The 16,236-nt window shown below is 45.7% G+C and overlaps 1 long non-coding RNA gene across 4 annotated transcripts; it reads right to left on the minus strand.

Moving 5' to 3' along the window:
* Positions 1–3,435: 3,435 nt before the first annotated feature.
* On the minus strand, positions 3,436–15,931 carry LOC134515329 (uncharacterized). Of its 4 annotated transcripts, XR_010070951.1 has the most exons (9): positions 15,013–15,931; positions 14,083–14,705; positions 12,539–12,663; positions 9,291–9,513; positions 8,013–8,194; positions 7,669–7,867; positions 7,176–7,302; positions 5,977–6,377; positions 3,436–5,537 (listed from the first exon to the last, which is right to left on the minus strand). It is a non-coding gene; the product is annotated as an uncharacterized LOC134515329 (long non-coding RNA). The 4 variants fall into 4 exon arrangements; XR_010070952.1 differs by having other exon boundaries at positions 7,742–7,867; positions 14,083–15,931; XR_010070950.1 differs by having other exon boundaries at positions 14,083–15,931.
* Between the last annotated feature and the right edge of the window lie 305 nt (positions 15,932–16,236).

A 16,236-nucleotide genomic window follows, 5' to 3' on the forward strand; every position in this document is an offset into this window, starting at 1 on the left:
CGTTAAGGAGAAAAGCTTTAGGGAACTGAGAGGAATGTATGCGCTTAAGCCACAAAATACCTTTCCCTACAAGCAGTGCAAAATGCTGGGAAGTAATCAGTTTGTCATAATTAATATACTTGAAGCTATAAACCTTTCAGAAGCGTGAATCGCTGTTTAACTCCAAATCCCATTTAGCTGTTACATCAGCAGACGCTGTACAGCCGCTTTTTTTAGGAATGCTTAGTGTCAGCCCTGTCGTTAGGGGTGTGAACCTTCCTCCGGGCTCCCCCCGTCTCCCGGGGAGGTGGGCGAGGGCTGCAGGCTCCATCCCCCCTCCAGCCTGGGACCGGTGACTGGACATCAGCAACGACACCTTAATAGCTATCTGAATAATAAACTAAGTCAGTAAACAAGTTACTTAATAATTAATTACTTAAATAAGATATATATATATAACAAATAAACGAATAAGTATAAATCTATGTAAATAAATAAATAGTAATTATTAACTAAACTAAATCAGTAACTAGTTACCATTAGCGACTAAACATTCACAACCGAAGCACAAAATTAAGCAAAGAGATGAGTTAACACTGTTCTGAAAATAGCTTCATTCAGTGAAAAGTGACCTTCAGATTGGTCAAAATATATTCAAGACTCTTGCTACATCTCCCGATCCTCCCCAGGGAAAAGGCAGGCAGGGAGGGAAAAATCTTACAGCAGAAATGTTGCATTCCAATTACTCAAAAATAATAAAAAATAAAAAAAAATATTCTGAAACTACATTTTAAACTAGAGCGTACCAAATTTCCATTGAAAGTATGAATGCAAGAAAACAAACCCGAAAGCACGCCACGTCCGGTTTCAGAGAAAGCAACCCGGAGACGTCCCAGCTGCTCAGCGCTGCGAGCAAGACTTGCAAATTCTGTTCTTTTCAGCAGTAAGTCAGATAACCGGGTCTTGTCGTTATCTGTTTATATTTTCCCTTCCTTCAGAATTTGTATAAATTATTTGCCGTAGCAACTCCCAGTAATAATATGTCGTACAGTTTAATTACATGTTGCATGAAATTATTCCAATTTGTCAGTTTTCATGTTCCCACATAAGAAATTCCTTTCAAACAAGTCATAGCTTCCAGAAAAGGCATTCTCTTACACTTTTATCTTAATTATCTCCCTAGTTATTGTTTGAAAATCGTTGCCAATAAGCTGAGAGGTGCAGGTGCGGTGCCAGGGCTGGCTGACGCTCTCTGCTTTGCAGGGCCCCCCCCCGCAGCCAGCCCGGCCGGAAAGCACAAGGCTGGCACACGACAGCACGTCCTACAACTCACAGAGGAAAAGATGAGCTTCATAAAAAAATCGGAGGTTTTGCAATATTTGGCCTCGGTGTACGCAGGGATCTTCTCCAGTGCGAGCGCAGCAAAGAACAGGATGGGGAACCCTCTGAAGGCAAAAGCATTGGCTGAAACTGAGTGGTAAACTAAAGAGGAATGAAACGCACTGATTGACCACAGAGTATTTTAAGGAGCTTTCTCTCTGTGCAGTTTCATGAAACACTGTGGGAAACACCTACCACAGGGACCAACCGTAGGAGATCTGCTCGTTACACCGCCACAGTTTCCCACCCACACCAGTGTCCTTTTCATCACTTCTGTTCTGCAGCCCAGACGTTTTACATCTCACCGCCCCGAGTCCCAGCAGGGAGCAGAGTGGTAAACCCTGCCCAAGCCCTGCTGCCGCGGCATCGCCGCACCCCGTCGGCAGGGGAGTCACCGGTCTGTAAGTGCTCAGGAGAAGAAGTCAAGTGCGAAAACCGGGGATCACCAGAAAACAGCTTCTCGAGAACAACGCAAGAACAAGAGGTAGCCAAGGTCTCTATGCAGTAGATAAAGGTTATTTGCTCAGAGGCAGCAGTTTCGTGTGTTTTGCCATGAGGTAAGAATAAAGGACTGCGCGTATGAGCGCACTAATCCTTTTCATGCTATTTCTGCTCCTTGGTGTCTGTCTAATCCATTTAAGCAGAAAACCAAACACACGTGACTCCGGCAGTGGTGGGGACTTGGCTCCCACCGTTGCCGTTTTTTCCTCTTTGGTGGAGCTTCTTCCACTTGGGTCATCTCTGAAGCAACTCCTACATGAAGGAGGTGCCTCTGTGTCCCTTAAACATATGGGGACAGGAGGAGGAGGGCTCCTCCTGCCCAACACCTCTCTCGGGATGACAGAAGTGTTGGCGCTCACTCACCTTTTGGCCCTTCGAGCTGCCCCGCAGGCCCATGGACGTTGTGCAAAAAGGTTCCTAAAGTGTCTCAAAAACGCAAGTACCATTTGTCACGCAGGCACTCTGGTGCCTCTTGCGTGAGCCACAGGAAAGCTGGAAATGCGCTGTGGTTAGAAAGCTTTTTTGTCTTTGAGTTACCCAAGGCCCTGGCAGCACTCAAGGCACATCTTGGCTCAGTTCTGTGAAGTTCAGGAGAGCCTTGACTGCTTGTTCCTTAATGTTATCTAGAAACCAGCACAGCTGATGCTGGAGGTGCAGCGCTGTCATGAGTCACCACATGAGGAAAACCAACTTGACAATCAATTTGGCTTTTTCTTTGCTACTTACACTGATGCGTCAGAGACGGGTACGCAAGGAATTAGGCAAAAAGTATGTTTCAATTTAACGCGCTGTCAGAAAATGACTCTGCCCTCCCCTTCCTGACAGTACTGGGGCTCTGCCGGGACTCCCCTCCCTGCCCAGTACACCCCAGAGTGGGGCTAACGGGGACGGCTTCTGCTGGGGCCGCGCCAGCCCCTGGGTTCATACATTTGTGTCTAATACAGACAGCGCTTCCACAGGGCCTCTTCCAGTTGTTTAATAAAGTATATTATTAGCTGTCCTTAACAATAAAACTCCTTTTCTTTTTGCTATCCCGAGTTCCCTCAAGTGCTGCCGGAGACACAGCCTGTACCCAGCAAAGCAGGGTGTCTCGATCCTCGGGCACAGGCACGAGTCCCTCCCTGGACGGCAGCTTTATCATTCGGGTAAGACTGGTTCCCAGCCCCGAGCAGAGGGGAGGTCAATGGGGGATGGAAGGGCTTCCAGCCCCTTCGTCGTTGTCCTCAGCTTTGGGCCAAGGGTGGAGACCACCTGGGGCACTGGTTCACCCATCTCAGGGGGCTCATGGCTTCTTGGTGGACTTCTTTCCTGGGAGACTTAAAATAGCTCTTCCCAACTCAGATTACTCAGATCCTCACTGCAGATGTTTACCATTACATGGGCACTTTAAATTCCCCCCTTCTTTTTTTTTTGCCCCCTCACCCTAAAGTTTTTATTTTATAAAAATAACTACTGTTCCTCCCGCTTGTTTCCATCTAACACTGGACCTTGCAAATCACAGTTCTGAAATGGACCTCATGATTAATGACTACGTGGTTCTTGGGCGGGAGGGGGGGGGGGTTGCGCTCCACGATCCAGATCACTGGTTCTGTAGCTCCTTCTGCTTCATGCTAGAAAAGCAGACCACGTTCAGCCACAAAAATGAGGGAAAGCTGTCAGAGATACTGACTGCAATGTACAAGCAAACCCACCTATTTCCAGCCTACAGCGCAGTACAGGCCACCTGTGCTCTGGAACAACAGAAGCCTCTTGCCATGCCCAAGCAGTGCCAAGCACGTTGAGTATTTAGATAAAATGGGATGGAGAGACTGTTGCTACCTTCAACTCATGAGATACTAAGAGGGAGTCTCAGAGGGTCTTGGGTGATCGTCCTTGCTTGGTAAGGAGCAGGAGCCCTACCTGCTTGGCCATGGTGGCCCACGAGGACACAGGCTGAGGGTGCCGGGAAGGGAGACCCTTCCCCACCACACCCACGCAGCTGCTGAATAAAGAGTAGGAGCCAGTTAATTGAATCCAATGCTAATCTTCAAATGTTCTTGTTCCACCTAACAGCTCTCCTGGTTCCTGATTCACCACCATGCTTAAACTCTAATGACACTGGTTGCTTTGAGACTTGAAATAAGGAAATTTTAATAAAAGCTCGACTTGATGTTTTTCCACTACAAGCTCTGCGCTGAATTAAACATAAGGCTGAGGAGATATGTTGACGGTACATCAGCACGAAGTCCTGCTGGCCGCCGCTGAATACGGGTAAATAGTTTTATGTCATTTTCTTTAAGGCTCATTTCCAGCTTTCAATCAGTCTCACATATAACACGGCTGAAGCGCTGTGGAAGGCATCTTATCACGGCCAGTTGTCTGAAACGGGGGGATATGGCTAATTTCGAGAAATGAATCACTTGTCTTTCCCATTTTCATCATTTCGGTGTTTGCTTATGTTGGAATACAGGCATTCAGAGTACACGGTGCCTAATGCACACAGAATACCACAGAAAATAGCTATGTGATTAAAAAAAAAATAGCTAAATAATCTGTGCAGCCCATTACTGATGTGCAGCTAAGCTGTAACTTTCTCTCAGTGTTCACCTCTAATGCCGCAACTTTATTCTTTGATGAAGTAAGATGTTTTCCAGACAAAGTAAATGCCCCAGGGTGGGTGTATTTGGAAGAAAGCGCGCGAAGGGTGTGCTCTGGAAATCCATCATCTCGGGGCGAGGTGGGACACATTGCAGGGAGGGTAGGGGTCCTGCAGACCTGCCTGCAGCAGCTGCCCCTGAACCACAGCTGGGCAGAATTGAGCGTGTGCCTGGGACACCTCCATGGGGGAGCACAGAGCAGCCCCCAGTCCTCGGTGGAAAGCCGTGCAGAGCTGCTCTCACTCACAACACAAAATTCAGCTTGAGCGAGGCCAAAACACGGGGCATGAAGACCCCGTTAACAACAGGGCAGCGTGGGAAGAATGGCAGAACAAAGCCGTGGTGTAAGACAGGGCTTATCAGCCTGTGGAAAGCATTATATTTCATGTTTGTCTGCGGCAGCGTGAGATTGCATTTGGCTCAGACAGTCTTGCTGCTACCCTAGTCCAGTTAATTTAAGAAACGTATTGATTTGCACAGTTGATAAATCTCTCTTGGTCCAACAGCATGTACTGCTGTAACCCAGCACGTAGGGCGTGGGATTTCATTGCAGGGGGATGGTCACCAGGCGAAGGGGGTGATATGCCTGACCTGCTGTAAGGCAGCGGGAAGTTTATTTGGACTTTACTCAAGTGTTATGACCTAAATACGAGGAGTTACAGTCAAACACAGCGCTGCATATACTTACCTCCCCTGGACCACTCACCCAGACCACGGGCTGCCCCGGGATGCTGGGAACCAGCAGGGGCTGGTGGCACCATTTGCTGCGGCAAGAGCATCTGATGGGCAGCACACGTCATCCAGATGTTCAGCTTCCAGTTGGTACTGCTGCAGAAGAACCGGTCTCTGGGCAGAGGAAGGCGTCACCTCGTAGCAGTGAAAGGCGTCTGCGCTCCCTGTCCTCGCACAGTGCCCGGGAAGGTGGTGATCACAGGACAGCATCCGTGTTCCATGACATGTCCTGGAAAAGGCAGGGATTCCCCTGTGGAAGGTCTTGCCCAAAGATGTCCACCAGACTGTATGAAATGTGAATGGCTCTTCCTGCCGCACAAAAAAGAGGAACAAGAATCCATTCTGAAGGGCCTGTTAATTAATAATCACAGCACAGACTGGAGGCGGTGCAGCGCGCGAACTTGTTAAGGTTAAAGTGGGGAAAGAAAGGTGCTGACAGCTATTACCGAATTAGGAAAAAGAACCCACAACATGAAAGTTTCTTAACATTTTCCATGGACTTAAAAGGTTCTCTCCTCTCAAGGATCAGAATAAAATTAGTTTGAGGGGACAGATTTATTGAATTAAAAGTTAGCTTCTAAAAAGTTTACATCAGTAGCACTTTCCGGACATAAATATCAGCCTGATGCTTTCCTTTGCCTGCACTTCCCCCCTCAGAAGTGTTGTTCTGGCAGTGGCTTATCACTCTGGGCAGGATTCCCAGAATATTTTGCATCGGTCAGTAAAATGCCCGTGTTATGGTACTTACCGTGGTGTTCAGTTAAACACCGTCTTTCCAGTTCCCCGAGTCACTGAGGAACTGTGCAGCAGGAGCCTCCTCCCACTGGCACCCCGCGCCGCAGGGACCCAGACGGCAGATCTCCAGCCATCTGGCTCTGGGATCTTCCATTGCAGCCCCAAGTCCATAGGAGGTTGGCAGTGGGAAAACAAGCTATTTGGATCATTTTCGTCAGATGTTAGTGTTTATCAGACAAATGTCTCCTTCGCAGCAGCCCTAACGAGGTATCATTCCTCAGCGGAAAGACCAGAGTGTGCTTTGCTGGGCCCAAAATCATCCTGATGCATCTTGTCAGGAGGCTTCGCCATCCAACTCCTCTGCTGGGGCTGCAGGAGCCCCTGGCTTCAGTACACCCAGGTGACCTCCTCCACCTACAAAAGAAGCCCCTGCTTGTGACAGAGGAAGAGTTTGGAGGTGTCAAGCCTGGAAAGAAGATGCGTGGTCCTCTCCTAGAAGGTGAGGGGACAGTCGGCATGGAAACTGTGGCAGTGACTCAAAGCTCGCTCTCACACAGCCGGACTCCCAGGATGTGTTTTAACTAGTGAAAAAGTTCTTATCAAACTAATCAGAATTTCAGGTTTCTGAACAACTGAGAGTTGTGTTTTGACGGGAATGGCAGGTCTGCGACACACAACTGCATGGCACCTTTAATGCCACCCAAATCAATATTTTCCTTTGGTCTCTGTGTCCTGATAGCTTACTGCCTGTCTTTAGTAGACAGATTTCTTTATTTATTTTCAGAGGTGATAAATTGCAGTATATTAAGATAATGGTGTAACATTTGTTGCTATTAAAATGTACATAACCAAAATTTAAATGTAATTTAATTTTAAGTGGAAAATAATGATCGCAGTTGAGATGCCCAACGACAACTTATTACTCATCCCCCATCAACATTTTATTAAACAAGAATTAAACAACACAAAAAAAGAAAGGTTCAGTAAAGGTATTTTGAATATACGTTATATTAATGGTAAATCATAGCATGTGATATATTGAAGCTTTAAAAAGAAATTGCATGAGTTTATCTTTCTTTAGCTTCTCAGAGTTTTCTGTCAAAATGATTTGTTCATTTTAAGGTACATCTCCTGTAAAAGTGGTTATTGAACTGTATGGTAAGATTTTGATTCAATTTAGCAAAACTAGAAGTTCTCTGCCTGAATTATTACCATGGAAGAAGCCTCAGCTGCTGCATCCAGAGCCGCCTCTGCTGCCCACGCGCTGGACACCTCTCCAGGCTGCCCTCGGACCAGAAGTGCCCCAAGGGACTCTGCGATGCCTCCTGGAAGCTGTACTCTGTGAAGTTAGAACACCAATAGAGAGAAAGAAGAAAAAGTAAAGCACCTAAAATACATTTCTACTGAAGAGCTAGGCTTGTTAACATTTTTAACCTTTTTTTTTTTTTCTCCCTGAATTATTCAATACCCATGCATGCAGATGGAGTGTTTTGATATTGATAATAGCCCAACAGAAGGTGGAAACGAGAATTGTATGTTTTGCTCTGCTGTTACTATTGATTGTCTTTATTTTATGTAGCACAGCCTTTTATCTTCATTGATGAAATAATGTATTCACTTACAGTGTGCGTGATGGGGGGGATTTATGTGGAATGGCTGCAAGAGCCGAAACACACACATATAACCCAAAATGTATTTACTAAACTGAGTATCGCAGCAGGACGGTGATTTCTTGGCTACCATTTCCATGCTCTGACAGTCACACAGGTCACGCTCACCCGGTCCAGCCCGGCAAAGCATCACTTCGGGGAGCAGGAGACCCGTCCCCACCTTCTCTTTGCCAGACCCAGCTGATGGCCCTGTTTTCACAAGGTGCAGATCCACCCCAGGCCCAGCCACTTCTCCTAGAGTAAAAAAACATAAAAAACGCTTATAAAAACGCCTAACCTTCATAAACACGTTTTACTCATAAATATATTTAACACCAAGCTCCGTGATGCAGAGATGTTTGGCATCTATTTCCTTGTGATCGTTTACATCATTTCTTACCGGGCTGCAGCCACGGCCTTCGATGGGCGCCGCTGCCGGCCCCTGCTCACGCCTTTGCTCGGCTGAAGCTGTTCCACACCTAACAGCAGCAGCCAGACCTCGCAACGCAGAGCGGCGGGAAGAAAATGTAGCGTTTAGCTGCACGGGTGACTACATTTTCAAGGAGCAAAACCATGTAAAATCTGCATAGAGGAAAACAGTGATTAAAAGAAGAAAATCAGTGTCTCCACTTGATTTGCTCATTAGGTATGATTCCCTGCTTTCAATAGCAGCATTGCATCCCCTGAGTTTTGGGATGGGGAAGCAGTTTTGCTATCTAGAGTCACTGTTTCCTTCCTCAGTCCTGTATTATGTATGACACAAGCGAAAGCCTCTTTCATTTCGCGTGGTTGCCATACCCACAGCCCGTCTCCAAAATTCCCAGCCCAGCCTTCACAAAAAGCAGCATTTGTGAGATCTTAAGGCACTACACTTAAAGCATAAGCCATTCGCGTGGATATTTCAAGTGGGCTGAATGTGATGGAAGAAAATAGAAATCATTCTTCAGCCTCTGAAAGGCTCTATGTCCTGATTTTCCTCCTTAAACAGACACTAAAGGTTTAAATGGTGAAGAATAAAATGACCAAGTAGTGAAGTGGCATCAAAAAATTAACAAGCCAATGTAGTGTAGTGATATTTTTTCAAATTTTTTTTTTTTTTTTTTTTTTTTTTTTTTTAAGAGAAAAGGACTGGATTTTATACTCCACGTGCTCATGGCAATCACCAAGGTTGCAGGCTGCCTACAAAGGACCACCGCTTTGCCAGGGTTCGCAACACAAGCTGAAGACATCATGAGCAGACGGCACTCGCAGCACGGCCGTCGTGCCATCCTGCATGGCTCCGTGCCCCTCCTCAGCTCCGGCGAGCCGCATGGGAGTCGAGCCTCAGGTCACACTCAGGACGGCGAGTGCAAAGGTGACTGCTTGAACTTCTTGGCCAGGTTGAACTTCCCGAGGCTGGCATGGGCCCACCTCCCCAGCCTCTCCTGGTCCCCCTGGATGGCAGCAGCAGCAGCGCCCAGAGATGGGCGTAAACTCACACACCGCTCATTGCTGCCCGGGTTTGCTGCAGTTCAGCCCCTTTTTTCCAGAGACACGGCCACACAGCCCCTGCCCTCCCTGCCAAGAGCACCACTATAAATTGAGCACAACCATTCTGAATTTCTTTTTCCCGGCGACACGCTCTTTTGGGAAAGATACATTATACAGCAATAACTACAGAAAATTGAGCGGTACTTACCCTGGCCTGCCACTCAGGATTTAAGCCCCTGAAGAACTGCAGATGAAGAATCACAACTCAGCAAAAGAGCCTTCTTTGCTGCAGATTGATTATTCTTCTCGGGTTCCCTTCGCCTCCCATTTTTGGGAGAGCTCTCAGCAGTCACGCAAGCGGAGCGAGAACTGCTGCTGCTCCGCACCCCTGCATCCAGACTGCGGCGACTGCAGGTTTTGCAGCTCAACTCCTGAGGGAAGGCGGAGAGCGTAAAAATTAAGGAAAATATCACTACATAGAGCTAAAGTTCCATTTCAGTTACTGAAACCAAGGAGGTCACAGAAAATCAGGGTGTCAGATCATTTCCAGAGCCAGCCCTTCAGCCTCCTGTAGGCCAGGCACAGCTGCAGCGCTGGTCAGAAATTTTGAAGGTGTGCAAAAAAAGGTTTTAGGGTCTTTTTTAATCCAACAGCAGAAACGGCAGCTCTAGCAAAACCTGGAACAGCTGAAGTAGTCACTCCTTTACAGGAATCAGTCCTCATTTTCTTTCAATGTTAGAAATACATGGAATCAGTTAATGCTTAGAAAATATTGCTACAGATATATTTGATATAAAATCTTCACTTCAGAATAATAAAGGTACTTAGCGCTGCAGCAGAGCTGCACTGTACACACACGTGGCAGTTTTGGTTTCGGCTGCCGACAATTCTGAAATGTGAACAATTTAGGAAGGTAAAAATAGAATAAGTTCTGTTTTGTAAGCAAAAAGAAAGTTATATTTTAAAACTCAGAGGGCAAATGCAACTGAAATTCTGATACAGAAAAACACCCATTGAGGGAAAAGCTTAGCAAATTATAAGTGTTTTTTTTCCTATAGAATTTCGTTACAATATAGCAGGTATGGCACAATACAAGCACCAGTTGCAACTGCACTCACACCCTATGGACGTGCAGTACACAAACTGCAGCTGTTTAGTATTTACCATTCTGGAACCGGGAGCACCTACATTGAAATAAGCGTTATCCCAAGAAGTATTTTCAGGGATTGGAGTGATAATAGTATCATTTTGATAATAGTATCATTTTAAGCAATACTCTTCAGTTACATTATTCGTTTTTCAGCAAGAAAACATGTAATATTTTCTTGATAATATTAACCCCAATTCTAAATATTTGCAAATCAGGCCTATAAAACTACGCACGGAGAGGTGTGGGGGGAAAGGCAGAGGCTAAACATTTTCAGGGACTTCATTCTGTCCTGCAAACAATCCCCTGGCTGCGTGCCCGGAGCCCAGCCGTGCTGGCATTGAGCTCGGCATCATCGCGCTCCCCAGCCAGCTGGTAATTTAGGTTTGACTTTATCCCAAGGAAGATTAAAGGCTCCTGTAACGCGCAGGCCATCAGCTTGAAATATTGTCAGGGACTATATTTTCAGGGTTGTTGGGTTGTTTTTTTTTTATTCCCTGAATAAACTATCCTTCCCCAGCGTGGAGAAGAGCATAGAGGGGAATACGATATAGGTCACCACAACAGCAAAGGGCTGGCGAGGTTAACTGGGACCAGTCCTCCGTCTTCTCCCAGCACTGGAGGCAGAGCCCGCTCCGGCTCACGGGGTACATTTTCAGGTGGGTGCGTTTTTGGAAGGACACACTAATGAAGAGAGATGAACTGAAGCCCTCGGTCACAGTGCTGCAGGCTTTTGGAGGTTATAATCTGGAGCAAAACCAACCCACTGCATGCTTCCCTGGCTCCTGCACTTCTGTGGGCATGGGGCGTTGGACTGTGCTGAGGACTGGGGCTGGGCAGGCGTTCCCTCTGGTCACCAGTGTTCGTATGTGAACATCAGCCTTTATGAAAAATAAGACATACTCAGGAAGTCTGAGAGGCAAAAAACCCTCCTCCCTGTCTGTATAAAATTACAGAACTGTGATGGGTTTGTTCCTTCATTCAGTTCCTGGGGATAACACAGACCTCAGTGACACCCAGCACTGCACTGAGTGACAGAGCTGGCAGGCAAAGAGCAAATCCTTTTCTTTGCAAAATCATTCACGGTTTACATATTTCTTTTTTCCCCCCTTCAATACATTAGACGAAAATGAGAACTTTGCACAGGAGCAAGGAGAAAAAAAAACAACCCAGAGAGCAGAAGGAGAAGCAGCATCACTCCCAAAGCAGGCGCTGCTCCGGTTACAGGTACTCCTGGCTGGAGCCACTGCCTTCGTGCCAGGCAGACTCCAACGCCTGGGAGAAAACTGTGGGGCCTGGGCTATTCCGCTTCACATGACACCATAAAAATGCCTTTTGTATCCAGGAGCGTTGGAGAGTTGATTGTGAAGCAGAAGGACGCGCCCTGACTCTCCTCACTGCTTGGCAGTCTACTGTCCTGGCTTCCCCGTCCCCTCTTCTACTTATTCACCCCACCAACCAGATCACCTTGCACAAATAATAGTTTTCGATGAAAGTTTCACTGCACCTGAAAGTTTCATCAGTACGTTTGTTCATACAGAAAGGTTGCCCAGCAAACAGAGCCTGCTACACTCAAACCCTTCAAGCCATCATTTTAAAAACGTCTGTTTTCTGGCAGAGTGCACTTGAGCCTGGACAGGAGCCTTGAGCATGAAGAGCATCCCCACTGTACCTGCAGGACCACCCTCTCAAACACCTGATGCTGAGGGTCTCACTACCCCGAGCATGCGTGCAGCAAATTCAGTTTCTAAAACATTAGCATGGGAAAGACAAACCAGGCGAGAGAAACGGATGCCAGAGTTTTCTATGCATAGAGGTTGTAAAGACCTTTCTGGAAGTATATTTTTACTGATAGCAATCAGAAACACTTGTTGCAGCTTGGTGCCTTCTCAGCAGTAGGGTCACATTTTTGATTAAAACTTATTTTATTGTTGTTTTGCTTCCCCGGGTGTTAGCCACGTGCATTTGAAGCTGGCCACTGTTAAGGCGATGCGTGGGTGAGAATATCATTAACTTTGACAACATACAATTATTGCCGTAAACTAATTTTAAAATAGAAAATTTTATCTTGACTGCAATATGTATTTCCTCCTAGCTCATCAAGAGCCTGTATAAAGTCTATAGCAATTTTTATTAGCGTTGTAAAACTTATCTTTATGGAGCGCACAATTTTAGGTTTCAAATGTTCTTCTATCCAACTGGATCAAACATCCTCAGCTTTCACAGATATCATCAGTGTATCACAGGAATAATTAATCTCTTAAGTAGGTGTTTTTTAAAAAAAATATATAAAAATGAATGATACTCACTATGACATTGCCAAGAGCAGCTTTTCCTGGGTACCTGTGGCCATCAGACTGAGTATTCTGGAGTAGAGGGGTTAAGTGCCAAACCGCAGCACTGCCAGCATGACTGAAGCACAACTTCCAGAGTACTACAAACAGAAACAAACTGAAAGACATCTAAGTTGTGGGGGTGGTTTTTTCTACCATGAAAACTGCTTGTTGTCCTTTTTTTATATTATTAATCCAAAAATAAAAATTTATATTAAAAAAAAAAATAAAGTTGAGTGATGATTTCAGATCAGGTCAGACGGAGAGGCAGAACTTTGATCCTGAGAGATCTGAGGGGTGTTTTCCACCCCGGGAAGGCGGTGGAGCAGCTTCTCGCCTCCTACCCAGCATCATCATCACTTTCCCAAGGGAAACGGCTGCTCTCTCCCGGATTCCTGGCACCCACATGTTGCCGGTGGGCTGCAGCCATCACCACCCCTGGCTCTGGCCCCAAGACCAAACAAATTGTGTTTGTAAAACACAAATCTTCAGCTTTTAACCTCAGTATCAAACCCCATCCTGGCTTTGCTACAATCCCAATTCATTCCCAAGATGGGATCTTCCTCACTTTGATCGTGCCAAACCTGCTTCATAATGTTGAGCAAAAAAACCCCCCATATTTCCATTGTTTTCAAATAGGTTTTTTCCTCTCTTCCATGAGAATTTTAATTTTTCCATTCTAAATATTACCTCTCTCCCTAGGTCTTGCTGATGGTAAATTCTGGTCAATGTACAACACAGATTTCTGGATTACCAAGAGTTTAAGCAGATTATCACTGCTTATCACAAGTTTCCTCAGTCCCTCTTTACATCCAAGAATGTGCCTTTTGAACAGCTTAACTTAAAACTGAGAAGAGTGGGAGCGTTCTGAAGATCTGTCTTAGATATAGTTCTGGTTTATGCTCTTAATACTGATTTTTTCCTTCCTTATTCCCCGGAATCCCCTGTGTAAAATTCCCCCCCCCCCCCCGCCATGAAAAGTCAACAAAAACTGTAGATAAAAGTTTAGTTTCATGTAAAATTGGTCTCTGGAAAAGATAAATTTTTCCATTTTAACTGTATCTACAAACAGGGCGTTCTAAAAGAAAGCACTACCCAGAGTCCTCGGGCTCCAAGGATTTTTCTTGCTTGGGATTTCCCTTCTCTGCTTTATTCTCTTGTGAGGTGCAAGAAAGGATGCAGAGAGTTGGAAAATGCAGCTTCTGCTATTCAATTCCTTTAAGTAAAAGCAGAATACACAACCTAATGTTTGTGAATTTCATTCACTTGGAGAAAATGCAGGTTATACACCATGAATATCCTTGTCAAAAAATACTTAGGGGGCAATTGCAAGAGTTCCTGTATAAGCACATATTGCAAGTGAATTCTGAGTAACGTCTTGGGTCTGGAGTGCTCCGTTTATTAGAGAGCTACAAATCCTCAAAGATATGCTGCTTTGAAAGTTTGTTGCCCAAATCATTTAAATCTCACAGTGTAAGTATTTGAGAAAGCTTCTCCGCAGCTGCCCAGCACACGCTTACCTGCTCAGATACAGACGGGAACCAACAAATGGAACTGGTGACTGTTCCCGCTAGAAAAAGTACGTTTAGACAAAAATGGAAGACAGGCTCTCTGGAACAAACTGGGAAAGCTACCAGGAAAACTTGGAAGAGTGGGGGGAAAAAAAAGAAGTAAGTTTATGACGTTTGTTGGGGTCTTTTGATTGATTACCAGGGAAGTTGTGCTTTGCTGGATTCTCCTTTAGGTTCTGTTTCACCTTCACAAAATGCTTTGTTTCCCATGAGATGGCAAATTACTTTTTCTTACCCTCAACTCTTGGGGTATAAGAAACCAAAATGGTTTTCCTTACAGCTATACCAGCTATTTGGGGTATTTTGATGAAGTCATTCAGCATTTCCCTACAGCTAGGGAAACCATGGTGCAGAATTCTGGTCTCTGAAACTTCCTTGCTGAGCAGAACTCCAGCTTGAAGAGGGTCCCCTCTTCCAGACAGTGCACAATTGCTGGAGCACCATCAGCTTCATAACTGATGTTCTCAGTCCCTTTTGACCCCGCAGCTGTCAGAAAGCTGTCTTGCAACACGGTTTGTCATCCTGCACAAGGGACCTGATAGTCGCTGGGACCTCATATGAGCTCCAAATACCTGACATCACAACAGACGCTGTACATGGACATATACATACTCTTCCGGATATCTAGTGCATTACGTCTACCTCCCATCCTCAATTTGTGAAGTTGATTGCTCTAGCCAAAATGCAGTTTTCAAATTATCTTGAATTACATCTTACTTTTACCCCAAACGTATTGTATTTGACAAGCTGATTTTTAAGTCTAGTCGTATCCTCTAAAAGCCCCAGATCTCCTCTGAACAAGGCGTTACATTTGCACGTGAATTCATAGATAGGCTATGTAGTCTACCATGTGTGCAGAAGGCTTAACGTCCAGCTTACCAGAATCCACATAGAAAGAGGAATTAAAAATTGCAGGGTGAAACAGTCACTGTGGTGTTCAGGGAGTGGAGACCTGCTCATACAAGAGGAGGCTCATCTGGATGAGCAACACACGGGCTGGCAGTGTGTGTGATGGCTCTGTATAAATATATCATCAGGGAGAGAACAGTTGCATTTAGTTTGAAAAGCAAGGTTAGCATCAGTGGGCATGAATATATAAGGCTGAAAGCTAAAATACAGTGAGCTTTTGAGACACATGCATAACCAGGGATGTGGGGGACAAGCAGTCAAACTATTCTTAGGATGCAAGTTGAACTGAGCTGTACATACACACTCGGGTCGCTTGTGACAAAATAGACTCACCACAGTGACCCTATGCTTCCTCCCTCCCCGAGCCTTGCCATCAATCCTGCCTGTTCCCTCTTAAATCTCTCAGAACTGACAGATTCCTGCTCAACACATCACTGCTGATGAAGCGGCAGGTTTCTGACAATAAGCTCTCTTGGCAGGACATTTCTGACCTGCTGCGTGACTCCGACAGCAGCACGGGGCTGTAGCCATCGGGAAGAGCATCCTTCGTCCACGCGAGCACTGGGGAGGAGTGGGGACACCAGTAGCACCGCCTGCTCCCCCCCGAGGGGACACACGCTGTCTGCTCTGCTTGTTCCACCGCGGCAAACTGGGGGAAGCTGTTGTTCTGCGTTATCTGCAGAGCAAGCCGGGCTGGGGAAGGCTTGCAGGGCATTTGGGTGGCATCAGCAGGCGGTTTCACTCCTGTTAACCCAGAGCCACAGCATAACAGTGCTGGAGAGCCAGTGTCACACCTGCAATTGGCATGGATTTCATTCTGCTAACAGAAGCACTCATTGCCAAGCGGGAAGAGAAGTGATACACATTGGTGGAAAACCAGGAGTTTCACGGGTGGCCATTTTCTCTCTTTTTTTCCTATCTTTCTATCTTCTTCCTTTTCTGAATGCAAAAAACTACTTGGAATATTTGTCGATAGTCTAAAATAATGTCTTCCAAAAAAAATTAGTCTGACAGAGTCAGCCAAATTACTAATTCTTAAAAAAAGAGAAAAGTATTTTGCCTGTGTATGCAAATCATACTGAGAAAGCTCTAGTTTTGCAGAGGTTTGGGGGAGCAGTATCCTGCCTGAGTTTTTAGGCTTTCAGTATCCCAAAGATTAAGCCACTGTATCTGTATGCTACTTATACTGCTACA

The sequence above is a fragment of the Chroicocephalus ridibundus genome, chromosome 4, assembly GCF_963924245.1.
Source record: "Chroicocephalus ridibundus chromosome 4, bChrRid1.1, whole genome shotgun sequence".
Lineage (NCBI taxonomy): Eukaryota > Metazoa > Chordata > Aves > Charadriiformes > Laridae > Chroicocephalus > Chroicocephalus ridibundus.